Genomic DNA, 13,782 nt, shown 5'->3' with positions numbered 1-13,782 from the left:
AAGTACAAAACTGAAAAAAAAAATAGGAAAGACTGAGTAAGAGATCTAACATCTTCCTTGATAAGATTCAATATTGTCAAAAAGTCAGTTCATCCCAACTTGATCAAGTTCAATGCAGTCACAATCAAAATCCCAAGTTATTTTGTGAATATCAACTAATTGATTTTAAAGTTTATATTTAAAGGCATATGACCCAGAAAGACAATTCAATATTGAAGAACAAAGTCAGAGAACTAACACTCCCTGAATTCAATATTTAGTCTAGAGCTATAGTAGTCAAGACAGCATGATATTGGTGAAAGAATAAATAGGTCAATTGAACACATTGAGTCTAGAAATAGACCTGCATAAATATAGTCAACTGATCTCTGACAAAGGAGTAAGGCAACACAATAGAGAAAATAGAGCCTTTACAACAAATGGTGCTGGAACAATTAGACATCCATAGGCAAAATTTAAAAAAAAAATGAGTGTAGACACAGACATTATATACTTCACAAACCTTAACTCAAAGTGGTACACAGACCTAAAGATAAACTATAAAACTTCTAGATCATCAACAGATTAGAGACTGAAAAAGAATGGATCAGTGATCTGGGAAACAGAGTAATGGAAAGCAACCAAGCAAAATAGCAAAAAGAAAGAATAAAAAAGGAGAATAGGTTAAGGGAACACAGCAACACCAAAAGCATAACATTCACATTATAGAAATCCCAAAAGAAGAGAGAGAAGAGGGCAGAATGCACACTTAACAAAATCATAGTTGAAAACTTCCCTAATATATGGAGAAGAAAACAGACATTCAGGTCCAGAAAACACAGACAGCTCTTAATAAAATTAACCTAAGGAGGTACACACCAAGACACATAATTAAAATACCAAAAGTAATGATAAAGAATTTTAAAAGCATTAAGAGAAAAGACTTACATACAAGGAAAACCCCGTAAGATCATCAGGTGATTTTTCAGCAGAAACTTATCAGGCCAGAAGAGAATGGTATAATATATTCAAAGTGCTGAAAGGGAAAACCTTCAACCAAGAATACTCTACCCAGAAAGAGTATCGTTCAAAATAGAAGGAAAGAAAAAGAGCTTCCAAGACAAACATAAGTTAAAGGCATTCATAACCACTAAACAGTATTACAAGAAATATTAAAGGGACTTCTTTGAGTCAGAATAAACTTATAAAAGAAAAAAATTTCACACGTAAAAGCAAACATAAAGGTAGTAGATTAATTCCTTAAAAAGTCAATATGGAGGTGAAAAAACACCAATTTAGTAAAGTCAATTATATCTACAAAAATTAGTTAAGGAATACACACAAAAAAAGGATATACAATATGACACAACATACATAAAAGTTGGAGGAAGAAATAAAAATTTAGTACTTTTAGAATCTGTTCAAACTTTTAGCGATCATCGACTTAATAGAGACTAACACATAAAACACTATAGAGGAACCTGATGATAACCACTGGTCAAAAACCTGTAATGGATACCCAAAAAATAGAGAGGAATCCAAACATAATACTAAAGAAAGCCATCAAAACACAAGGGAAGAAAGCAACAGAAGAAAGGAACACAGAAGAACTACAAAAAAACAGGAAACAACTAAGAAAATGGCAATAAGTACATACCTATCAACAATTCCTTTAAATGTAAATGTACTAAATGCTCCAATAAAAAATATGTGGTGACCGAATGAAAAACAACAACAAAAAGACCCATCTATATGCTGCCTACAAGACACTCACTTCAGACCTAAAGACACATACAGATTAAAAGCAAAGGGATTGGGGGGCTTTCGTTCCAAGATGGCAAAGGAGTAGGAGACCTAAAGTTCGTCTGGTCCCAGGAATTCAGCTAGAGAGCTACCAAACCATTCTGAATACCTATGAACGCAACTGGAGAACAAAGAAAAGAGTAGCAGAAACTCTATGAACAGAAAAGCGACCACTTTCTGCAAGGAGAAAAGATGGTGGAAGAGTAGGGGACCCCTTTTTCAGCTTGTCCCCTGAGTCGAGCTGGATATCTACCAGACGATACTGAACACCCATGGAATCAGCCTGAGATGTAGGAAGATACATCTGGATCTCTACAAACGAACATCTCCAGCACTGAATATTGAGGTACAAAGCGGGGAGCTGTGAATCCACGCACAGATATTGGAGGATAAACAGAAGGGGGAGGGAGCTGACGCGCTCGAGCGCTGGGAAGCAGTAGCCACCTGCACTGGGGAGCGGGTGGACTCATGGATGCGCACCTGTGAGAGAGCGGACTGAGACCCTGAGCCCCAGTACGCGCGTGCGACCTGACTGAAAACCGGAGCTCTGGAGCACTCACTCGAACCAGACTAAAACTGGGAGCTCAGGAGCTCACACGTCCAAACTGAAAATCAGAGCTCAGGAGCGCACACTCGAACTAGACTGCAACTGAGAGCTCAGTAGTGTGTGTGTGACCAGACTGAAAACGGGCGCTCCGGAGTGCGCGCGAACCACACTGAAACAGGGAGCTCGGGAGCGCGTGCGGGAACGGGGGCGGCTGGCGGTCTTAAAAGCACAAAGGACAGAGACATGCTAGCCCTGGAAGTGAGGGTTGGGAGAGTGGCTGTGGGGTACACAACCTGGGACACTGCGGGGTTTTTAGCAGCACTGACAGAAACAGAGTTAAAGAGGCCAAGAGAGCTCAGTGGAGAGCGGACTGCGATCTGTCTGTTCTGAGACAGGATAGGATACGGCCACTGCTGCTCTCTCAGAAGAGTCACAGAAAACCACCAAGAAAAGGCGTCAGAGAACAAAAGTACAGAAATACCAGATCACATTGTGCCCATCCCCATCCCCCCTTGCAGGGGACAGGGTGACTCTACCCAAACAGGGTTGCCTGAGTATCAGCGTGGCAGGACCCCCCACCCCCAGAAGGCAGGCTGAAAAAAAAAATCAAGAAGCCCACATCCCTGAGGTCCCTATAAAACAAGTGCACACTGCCTGGGTCCTAGTCAATAATTTGGGCTCTGGGCATCCCCACAACCTCTCCTCATCACAATGATGAGGAGGAGAAATCCCCCCCAGCAAAGAAAAGATAATAAGTCTGTGGCCTCTGCCACAGAACTGATGGATATGGATATAACCAAATTGTCAGAAATGGAGTTCAGAGTAACAATGGTCAAGATGATGTAGTAGGCTTGAAAAACATATTAATGAAAATATTAATGAGAATATAGAATCTCGAAGGGTGGAAATAAGAGCAAATCTGGCAGAAATTAAAAATGCTACGAGTCAAATGCAGTCTAAACTAGACACTCTGATGACCAGGGTAAATGAGGCAGAAGAACAAATTAGTGAATTACAGGTTGGGATGGTAGAAGAGAAAGTTAAAACAGAAACTTGGCTCAAAAAAATCCAATCTCAAGAATGTAGTTTACGGGAGATTACTGACTCAATGAAATGTTCCAATGTCAGAATCATCGGCATCCCCAAGGGGGTGGAGAAAGAGAGAGGTCTAGAAGAGATATTTGAACAAATTGTAGCTGAGAACTTCCCTAATCTGGCAAAGGAAACAAGCATTCGTCTCCAAGAGGCAGAGAGGACCCCTCCCAAGGTCAATGAGAACAGACCTACACCACATCACGTCATAGTGCAATTCGCAAATATTAAATCCAAGGATACAGTCTTGAAAGCAGCCAGGGGGAAGAAAATCCTCATGTACAGAGGGAGAAATATCAGAATAGCATCAGACCTGTCTACACAGACCTGGCAGGCCAGGAAGGGTTGGCAGGGTATTTCCAAAGCTCTAACTGAGAAGAACATGCAGCCAAGGATCCTTTATCCAGCAAGGCTGTCATTCAGAATTGATGGAGGGATAAGGACCTTCCAAAATTGGCAGAAAATGAAGGAATTCGTGACCACCAAACCAACCCTACATGAGATATTAAGGGGGGTTCTATAAAAGTAAAAAGACCCCAAGAGTGATACAGAAAGAAATGTACACTCTATAGAAACAAAGACTTCACAGGCAACATGACATCATTAAAATCATCTCTCTCAATAATCACTCTCAATATGAATGGCCTAAATGCTCCCATAAAGTGGTACAGGGTTGCAGATTGGATAAAAAGACATGATCCATCCATCTGCTGCCTACAAGAGAATCATTTTGAACCTAAAGATGCATCCAGACTGAAAGTAAGGGATGGAAAACCATTTTTCATGCCAACGGACCTCAAAAGAAAGCTCAGGTGGCAATTCTTATATCAGACAGATTAGATTTTAAACTAAAGACTGTAGTTAGATATACAGAAGGACATTATATTATTCTTAAAGGATGTATCCAACAAGTGGATATGACAATTATAAATATCTATGCCCCCAATGGGGGAGCAGCTAGATACACAAGCCAACTCTTAACCAGAATAAAGAGACATATAGATAATAATACATTAGTAGTAGGGGACCTCAACACTCCACTCTCAGCAATAGACAGATCACATAAGCAGAAAATCAACAAGGAAACAAGAGCTTTGAATGACATACTGGACCAGATGGATCTCATAGATATATACAGAACACTATACCCTAGAAAAACATAATACTCATTCTTTTCAAATGCACATGGAACTTTTTCCAGAATAGACCATGTACTGGGTCACTAAACAGTTCTCAACCAATACCAAAAGACTGACATCATTCCCTGCATATTCTCAGACCACTATGTTTTGAAACTGGAACTCAATCACAAGGAAAAATTTCGAAGAAACTCAAACACTTGGAAACTAAGAACCATCCTGCTCAAGAATGATTTGATAAACCAGGGAATTAAGAAGGAGATTAAACAATTTTTGGAGACCAACGAAAATGAAAACACATTGGTCCAAAACCTATGGGACACTGCAAAGGCAGTCCAAAGGGGAAAATACATAGCCATCCAAGCCTCACTCAAAAGAATAGAAAAATCTAAAATGCAGTTTTTATATTCTCACCTCAAGAAGCTGGAACAGCAATAGAGGAACAGGCCTAATCCACGCACGAGAAAGCAGTTGATCAAGATTAGAGCAGAGATAAATGAATTAGAAACCAGGAACACAGTAAAGCAGATCAACAGAACTAGAAGCTGGTTCTTTGAAAGAATAAATAGATGATAAGCCACTGACCAGACTTATTCAAAAGAATACAGAAAGGACCCAAATTAATAAAATTATGAATGAAAAGGGAAGAAGTCACAACCAACACCAATGAAATAGGAAGGATCATTGGAAACTTTAATCAACTTTATGCCAATAAATTAAACTACCTGGAAGAAATGGATGCCTTCCTGGAAACCTATAAACTATTAAAACTGAAACAGGAAGAAATGGGTTATTTAAACAGACCAATTAATTATGAAGAGATTGAAGCAGTGATCAAAAACATCCCCCAAAACAAGAGTCCAGGGCCTGATGGATTCCCTGGAGAATTCTACCAATCATTCAAAGAAGAAATAATATTTATTCTTCTGAAGCTGTTTCAAAAAATAGAAACAGAAGGAAAACTACCAAACTCATTCTAGGAGGCCAGTATTACTTTGATCCCCAAACCAGGCAAAGACCCCATCAAAAAGGAGAATTACAGACCGATATCCCTGATGAATATGGATGCCAAAATTCTCTCCAAGATCCTAGTTAATAGGATCCAACAGCACATTAAAAGGATTATCCATCATGACCAAGTGGGATTCATCCCTGGGATGCAAGGGTGGTTTGACATTCACAAATCCATCAGTGTGATAGATAATACCAACAAGAAAAGAGTCAAGAACCACATGACCCTCTCATTGATGCAGAAAAAGCATTTGACAAAATACACCATCCTTTCCTGATTAAAACCCTTCAGAGTGTAGGGATAGAGGGTACATTCCTCAATTTCATAAAAACCATCTATGAAAAGCCTAAGGGAATATCATTCTCAATGGGGAAAAGCTGAAAGCCTTTCCCTTAAGATCAGGAACACGACAAGAATGCCCACTCTCGCCATTATTATTCAACATAGTACTAGAAGTCCTTGCAACAGCAATCAGACAACAAAAAGGGATAAAATGTATTGAAATCAGCAAAGAAGAAGTCAAACTGTCTCTCTTCACAGATGACATGACATTTTATATAGAAAACCCAAAAGAATCCACCCCTAAACTACTAGAACTTATAGAGCAATTCAGTAATGTGGCGGGATACAAAATCAATGCTCAGAAATCAGTTGCATTTCTATACACGAACAATGAGACTGAAGAAAGAGAAATTAGGGAATCCATTCCATTTTCAATAGCACCAAAAATCATACGTTATCTTGGAATTAACTTAACCAGAGACGTAAAGGATCTATATTCTAGAAACTACAAATCACTTTTGAAAGATATTGAAGAAGACACAAAAAGATGGAAAAATATTCCATGCTCATGGATCAGAAGAATAAACATGGTTAAAATGTCTATGCTACCCAGAGCAATCTATACTTTCAATGCCATCCCGATCAAAATACCAATGACATTTTTCAAAGAACTGGAGCAAACAGCCCTTAAATTTGTGTGGAACCAGAAAAGGCCCCGAATCGCCAAGGAATTGTTGAAAAGGAAAAACAAAGCTGGGAGCATCACGTTGCCGGATTTCAAGCTATACTACAAAGCTGTGATCACAAAGACAGCATGGTACTGGCACAAAAACAGACACATAGTCCAATGGAACAGAATAGAGAACCCAGAAATGGACCCTTGGCTCTTTGGGCAACTAATCTTTGACAAAGCAGGAAAAAACATCCAGTGGAAAAAAAGACAGTCTCTTCAATAAATGGTGCTTGGAAAATTGGACAGTTATATGCAAAGACCCAAATTAATAAAGTTATGAATGAAAGGGGAGAGGTCACAACCAACACCAATGAAATAGGAAGGATCATTAGAAACTTGACCACTCTCTCACACCATACACAAAGATAATCTTCAAATGGATGAAAGACCTATGTGAGACAGGAATCCATCAAAATCCTAGAGGAGAACATAGGCTGCAACCACTTTGACACAGCAACTTTTTTCATGACACATCTCCAAAGGCAAGAGAAACAGAAGAAAAAATGAGCTTGTGGGACTTCATCAAGGTAAAAAGCTTCTGCACAGTCAAGGAAACAGTCAAAAAAACTAAGAGGCAGCCCACAGAATGGGAGAAGATATTTGCAAATGACACTACAGATAAAAGAGTGGTATCCAAGATCTACAAAGAACTTCTCAAACTCAATACATGTGAAACAAATAATCAAAATAAAAAAAATGAGAAGATATGAACAGACACTTTTTCAATGAAGACATACAAGTGGCTTACAGACAGATGAAAAAATGTTCAAAATCATTAGCCATCAGGGAAATTCAAATCAAAACCACCTTGAGATACCACCTTACCAGTTAGAATGGCAAAAATTAACAAGGCAGGAAACAACGAATGTTGGAGGATGTGGAGAAAGGGGATCCCTCTTATACTGTTGGTGGGAATGCAAGTTGGCACAGCCACTCTGGAAAACAGTGTGGAGGTCCCTTAAAAAGTTAAAAATTGAGCTACCCTATGACCCAGCCATTGCACTACTGGGTATTTACCCCAAAGATACAGACATAGTGAAGAGAAGAACCATATGCACCCCAATGTTCATAGCAGCATTGTCCACAATAGCCAAAGCATGGAAGGAATCGAGATGCCCTTCAACAGATGACTGGATTAAGAAGTTGTGGTCCATATATACAATGGAATATTACTCAGCCATTGGAAACGATTACACAACATTTGCAGCAACATGGATGGGACTGGAGGAGACAATGCTAAGTGAAATACGTCAAGCAGAGAAAGACAATTATCATATGGTTTCACTCATTTATGGAACATAAGAAATAGCAGGAAGATTGGTAGGAGAAGGAAGAGAAGAATGAAGGGGCGTTAACAGAAGGGGGAATGAACCATGAGAGACTGTGGACTCTGGGAAACAAACTGAGGGCTTCAGAGGGGAAGGGGTTGGGGGATTGTGATAGGCTGGTGATGGGTATTAAGGAGCGCACATATTGCATGGTGCACTGGGTGTCATATGCAAATAATGAATCATGGAACATTGCATCAAAAACTGGGGATATACTGTATGGTGACTAATATAATAACAACCAAAAAAAAAAAAAAAAAAGCAAAGTGTTGGGAAAACATGTACTATGCAAATTAAAGCAAAAACAAACAAACAAAAAAGTATTGAGGCAGCAATACTTATATCACACAAAATAGACTTTAAAACAAAAACAGTACCAAGAGATAAAGGACAATAAGATAAAGAGATCAATCCAACAATAGGATATAACGTTTCTAAGTATCTATGCACCCAAAAGAGGAGCATCTAAATACATAAAGTATTCAGACATAAAGGGAAAAATTGACAGTAATACAATAACAGTAGAGAGTTTAACACCCTGTTTACCAAAATGGATAAATCATCCACACAGAAATAAAAAAGGAAATAGTGGCTTTGAGTAATGCATTAGACCAGGTAGACTTTACAGATATATACAGAACATTCCATCCAAAAGCAGAATACTCATTCAAGTGCACATGGAACATTTTCCAGGATAGATCACTTGTTAGGCCACAAAACAAGTCACAAGTGAATTTTACCCGACATTTAAGAAAGAGTTAATACCTATTCTTTTCAAATTATCCCAGAAAATAGAAGAGGAAGGAAAACTTCCAAATTCATTCTATAAGGCCAGCATTACTTACCCTGATACCAAAGCCAGACAAAGACACTCAAAAAAGAAAACTACAGGCCAAAATTTCTTATGAACATAGATGAAAAAATCCTCAAGAAAATATTATCAAAATGAATTCAACAATACATTAAAGAATCATTCTCTATGATCAAGTGAAATTTATTTATTTAGGGTGGTTCAACATATATTTATTAAGGTGGTTCAACATTTGCAAATCAATGCAAGACATCACATTAGCAAAATGAAGGACAAACACCATAGGATCATCTCAATAGATGCAGAAAAAGCATTTGAAAAAATTAACATCCACTCATAATAAAAATTCTCAATATAACTCAACATAATAAAGGCCATATATGAAAACCCACAGCTAACATCATACTTAATGGTCAAAAACTAAAAGCTTTTCCTCTAAGATCAGAAGCAAAACAGGGACACCCACTCTCACCACTTTTATTTGACATAGTACTGGAAATCCTAGTTGCAGAAATTGGACAAGAAAAAGAAAATCTATCCAAATTGGTAAGGAAGAAGTAAAACTGCCACTATTTGCAGTTGCCCCGATACTATATGTAGAAAACCCTAAAGACCTCACCCCCCCCCCCAAAAAAGTATTAGAACTGATAAATCAGTTCAGTAAAGTTGCAGGATAAAAATTAATATACAGAAATCAAATGCATTGCTGCACACTAAAATAATCAAGTAGCAGAAATAAATCAAGAAAACATTTCCATTTACAATTGCACCAAAGAAAATAAGATACTTAGAAATACATTTTGCCAAGGAGGTGAAAAATCTATACTACGAAAAGTATAAGACACTGATGAAAGAAACTGAAAATGACATAAACATAAGGAAAGGTATATCATATTCCTGGATTGGAAGAATATTGTTAAAATATCCATACTACCCAAAGCAATCCATAGATTCAATGTAATCTCTATTAAAATACCGATAGCATTTTACACAGAACTAGAAGAAATAATCCTAAAATCTGTATGAAACCACAAAAGACCTTGAATAGCCAAAGCAACCTTGAGAAAGAAGAACAAAGCTTAAGGTATCACAACTCCAGATTCGTGATATACTAGAAAGTTGTAGTAATCAAAACAGTAAGGTACTGGCACAAAGACAGAAAAAAAATCAATGGAACAGGACAGAGAGCCCAGAAATAAACCCACATCTACATGGTCAATTAATCTATGATACAGGAGGCAAGAATATGGGGAAAAGGTAGTCTCTTTGATCAATGGTGCTGGGAAAACTGGATAGAATGAAAGTGGACAACTCACACAATACACAAAAAATAAACTCAAAATGCTAAAGAGACCTGAAGCCATAAAACTCCTAGGAGAAAACATAAGCAGTAATCTCTTGGACACTGCCCTTAGCAATATACTTATGAATAGGTCCCCTCAAGCAAGGTAAACAAAAGCAGAAAAACTATTACGAATATACCAAAATAGAAAGCTTTTGCACAGCAAAGGAAGCCACCATTAAAATGAAAAGGGAGAACCTACTAATCGGGAGAAGTTATTTGCAAATGATACATCCAGTAAGGAGATAATATCCAAAATATATAAAGAACTTACAGAACTCAGCAATAAGAAACAATGCAGTAAAAAAAAAAAAAAAAAAAAAAAAAAAGGCAGAGGATCCAAACAGACTTTTTTCCAAAAATAGGCAGAGGATCCAAATAGACATTTTTCAAAAGACGACATACGAATGACAAAGAGACACATGAAAAGATGTTCTACATCATTAATTATCAGGGAAATTCAAATTAAACCACACTGAGATATCACCCCAAACCAGTCAGAATGACTAGAATCAAAAAGAGACAAAAATAACAATTGTTGGCAAGAACGTAAAGAAAAGGGAACCCTCATGCACTGTTGGTAGGATTTTGAATTGGTGCAACCACTGTGAAAAACAGTATGGTGATTTCTCAAAAAATTAAAAATAGAAATACCATATGATTCAGTAATTCCACTACTGGGTATTTACCAAAAGAAAACAAAAATATTAATTCAAAAAGACACAGGCACCCCTATGTTTATTGCAGCATTATTTACAATAGCCATGATGTGGAAACACCCCAAGTGTCCATCAATAGATAAATACACAAAGAAGATGTGGTATGCCATAGCAATCAGACAAGAAAAAGAAATAAGAGGCATCTATATTGGTAGAGAAGAAGTTAGACTGTCACTGTTTGCAGACATGATACTATACATAGAGAATCTTAAGGACTCCACCAAGAAGCACTATAAGTCATACCCAGAAATTGGTAGCATTTCTACATACTAACAACAGTGTCACAGAAAAAAAAAAAAAAGTTTTAAATACCATTTACAATGGACCCCCCAAAATACCTAGGAATAAACCTAACTAAAGAGGTAAAAAAGACCTATACGCTTAAAACTATAAAACACTCATGAAAGAAACTGAAGATGACACAAACAAATGGAAAGATTACATACTCAAGAATTGTAAGAATATGGCCAAAATGTCCATATTACCCAAAGCAATCAACAGATTCAAGCAATCCCTATGAAAATATCAACAGCATTTTTCACAAAACTAGAATCCTAAAACTTGTTTGAAACCACAGAGGACCCTGAATAATAGGCAAAGCAATCCTGAGAAAGAACAAAGCTAGAGGTATAAATTCCAGATTTCAAGAAGACTATCAGTCTGTAGTAATCAAAACAGTATGATACTGGCACGAAAATAGACACACAGATCTGTGGAACAGGATAGAGAGCCCAGAAATAAACCCACATTTATATGGTCAATTAATCTTTGACAAACGAGGCAAGAATATACAATAGGGAAAAGATAATCTCTTCAGTAAATGGGGCTGAGAAAACTAGACAGCTACATGTAAAAGAATGAAACTGGACTACTTTCTAACACCATACACAACAATAAACTTAAAACGGAGTGAAAACCTAAATGTGAGACCAAAACCATAAACATCCTAGAAAAGAATACAAGCAATAATTTCTGTGACATTGGCCATAGTAACATCTTTCTAGAGATATGTTTCCTTAGGCAAGGGACACAAAACCAAAAATAAACTACTGGGACCTCATCAAAATAAAAACTTACTGCACAGTGAAGGAAACAATCAACAAAACTAAAAAGCAATCTATTGAATGGGAGAAGGTATTTGCAAACAGCATATCTGATCAATTGTTAGTATCCAAAATATGTAAAGAACTTCCAAAACTCAACACCCCCCAAACGGATAATCCAATTAAAAGTGGTCAGAAGACCTGAATAGACATTTATCCAAAGAAGACATACAGACGGCCAACAGACACATGAAAAGGTGCTGAATACCACTCATCATCAGGGAAATGCAAATCAAAACTACAATAAGATACCACCTCACACCTGTTAGGACGGCAAAACATCAAGATGAGAAACAACAAATGTTGGCAAGTATGTGGAGAAAAAGGAACACTCATGTGTCATCAGTGGGAATGTAAATTGGTGCAGCTACTCAGTAAACAGTACAGCTTTTCCTTAAAAAATTAAAAATAGAAATACCAAATGATCCAGTAATTCCACTGTGTGTATTTACACAAGGAAAATAGAAACAGTAACTCTAAAAGATACATGCACCCCTATGTTTATTGCAGCATTATTTACAATAGCCAAGATATGGAAGTAGCCTAAATGCCCATTAACAGATGAATGTATAAGGAAAATGTGGTGAACACACACACACACACACACACACACACACACACACACAGAGGAATATTACACAGCCATAATAAAGGATGACATCCTGCCATTTGAGACAATGTGGATGGACCTAGAGGGTATTATGCAAAATAAAATAAGTCAGACTGAGAAAGACAAATATTGTATGATTCCACTAATTAATGGAATCTTAAATGAAAAAGCAGAATCAAAACTATAAATACAGATAATAAACTGTTGGTTGCTGGAAGAGAGGGTGTTGGTGGTAGTTGGTCAGACAAAATGAGTAAAGGGGAGAGGGAGATACAGGCTTCCAGTTATGGGATGATTAAGTCATGGGAATAAAAAGCAGAGCAAACAAAATAAAAAAAAAAACACAAAAAAGGATGTAATGTATATAAACACACACACGTATATATACAATGGGATGTTACTCAACCATAAAAAATAATAGGATCTTGCTGTTTGTAATAACACAGATGGACTTAGAGGGTATTATGCTAAGTGAAATAAGACAGAGAAAGACAAAAACCAAAAGAAACAAATAATCAGTCTCTTATATACAGAGAACAAACTGGTGGTTCCCAAAAGGCAGGTGGATGGAGAGGTAGGTGAAATAGAGAAAGGCGATTAAGAGGTACAAAGTTCCAGTTATAAAATAAATAAATCATGGAAATTAAAAGTACAGTATAGGGAATACAGTCAATAATATTGTAATAATGCTGCATGGTTGACAGATGGTGACTGCAGATATTGTGATGAAAACTAAGTAATGTATAAAATTGTTTAATCAGTATGTTGTACACCTGAAACTAATGAAACATTTTATGTTGCTTATACTTCAATAAAAACGTCCTAGAAGACAATAAAAGAGAATATCTAGATGGCTTTGGTCACAGCCATAACTTTTTAGATGCAACAAAGACATCATCTATGAAAAAACTAACTGATAAACAGGACTTCATTAAAACAAAAAATGTCTTCTCTATGAAAATACCGTCAAGAAAATAAGACAAGCCACAGACTGGAAGAAAATATTTGCAGAAGACACACCTGACGAAGTCAGTTATTCAAAATATATGAAGAACCCTTAAAACTCAGCAATAAGAAACCCAACAACTCAGTTAAAAACTGGGCAAAGGATCTAAAGAGGCACCTCACCAAAAAAGATAAACAGAGAGCAAATAAGAAAATGAAAAGATGTTCAAATTCATATGCCATTAGGGAATTAAAAATTTAAAAAAAAAAAAAAGAGAGAGAGAGAGACCACTAAACACCAATTAGAATGGTGAAAGTCCAAAACACTGACAGCACC

The 13,782-nt window shown here is 37.1% G+C and overlaps 1 protein-coding gene across 2 annotated transcripts in view; it reads right to left on the bottom strand.

The window, feature by feature from the left end:
- Positions 1-13,782, bottom strand: part of NOL4 (nucleolar protein 4) — a 387,118-nt gene that overhangs the window by 148,297 nt on the left and 225,039 nt on the right. The window lies entirely within an intron of this gene.

Source organism: Ursus arctos, unplaced genomic scaffold (assembly GCF_023065955.2).
Source record: "Ursus arctos isolate Adak ecotype North America unplaced genomic scaffold, UrsArc2.0 scaffold_17, whole genome shotgun sequence".
NCBI classification, from domain to species: domain Eukaryota; kingdom Metazoa; phylum Chordata; class Mammalia; order Carnivora; family Ursidae; genus Ursus; species Ursus arctos.
The sequence above is the reverse complement of the archived record's forward strand: the minus strand, read 5'-3'. Positions and strand labels throughout refer to the sequence as shown.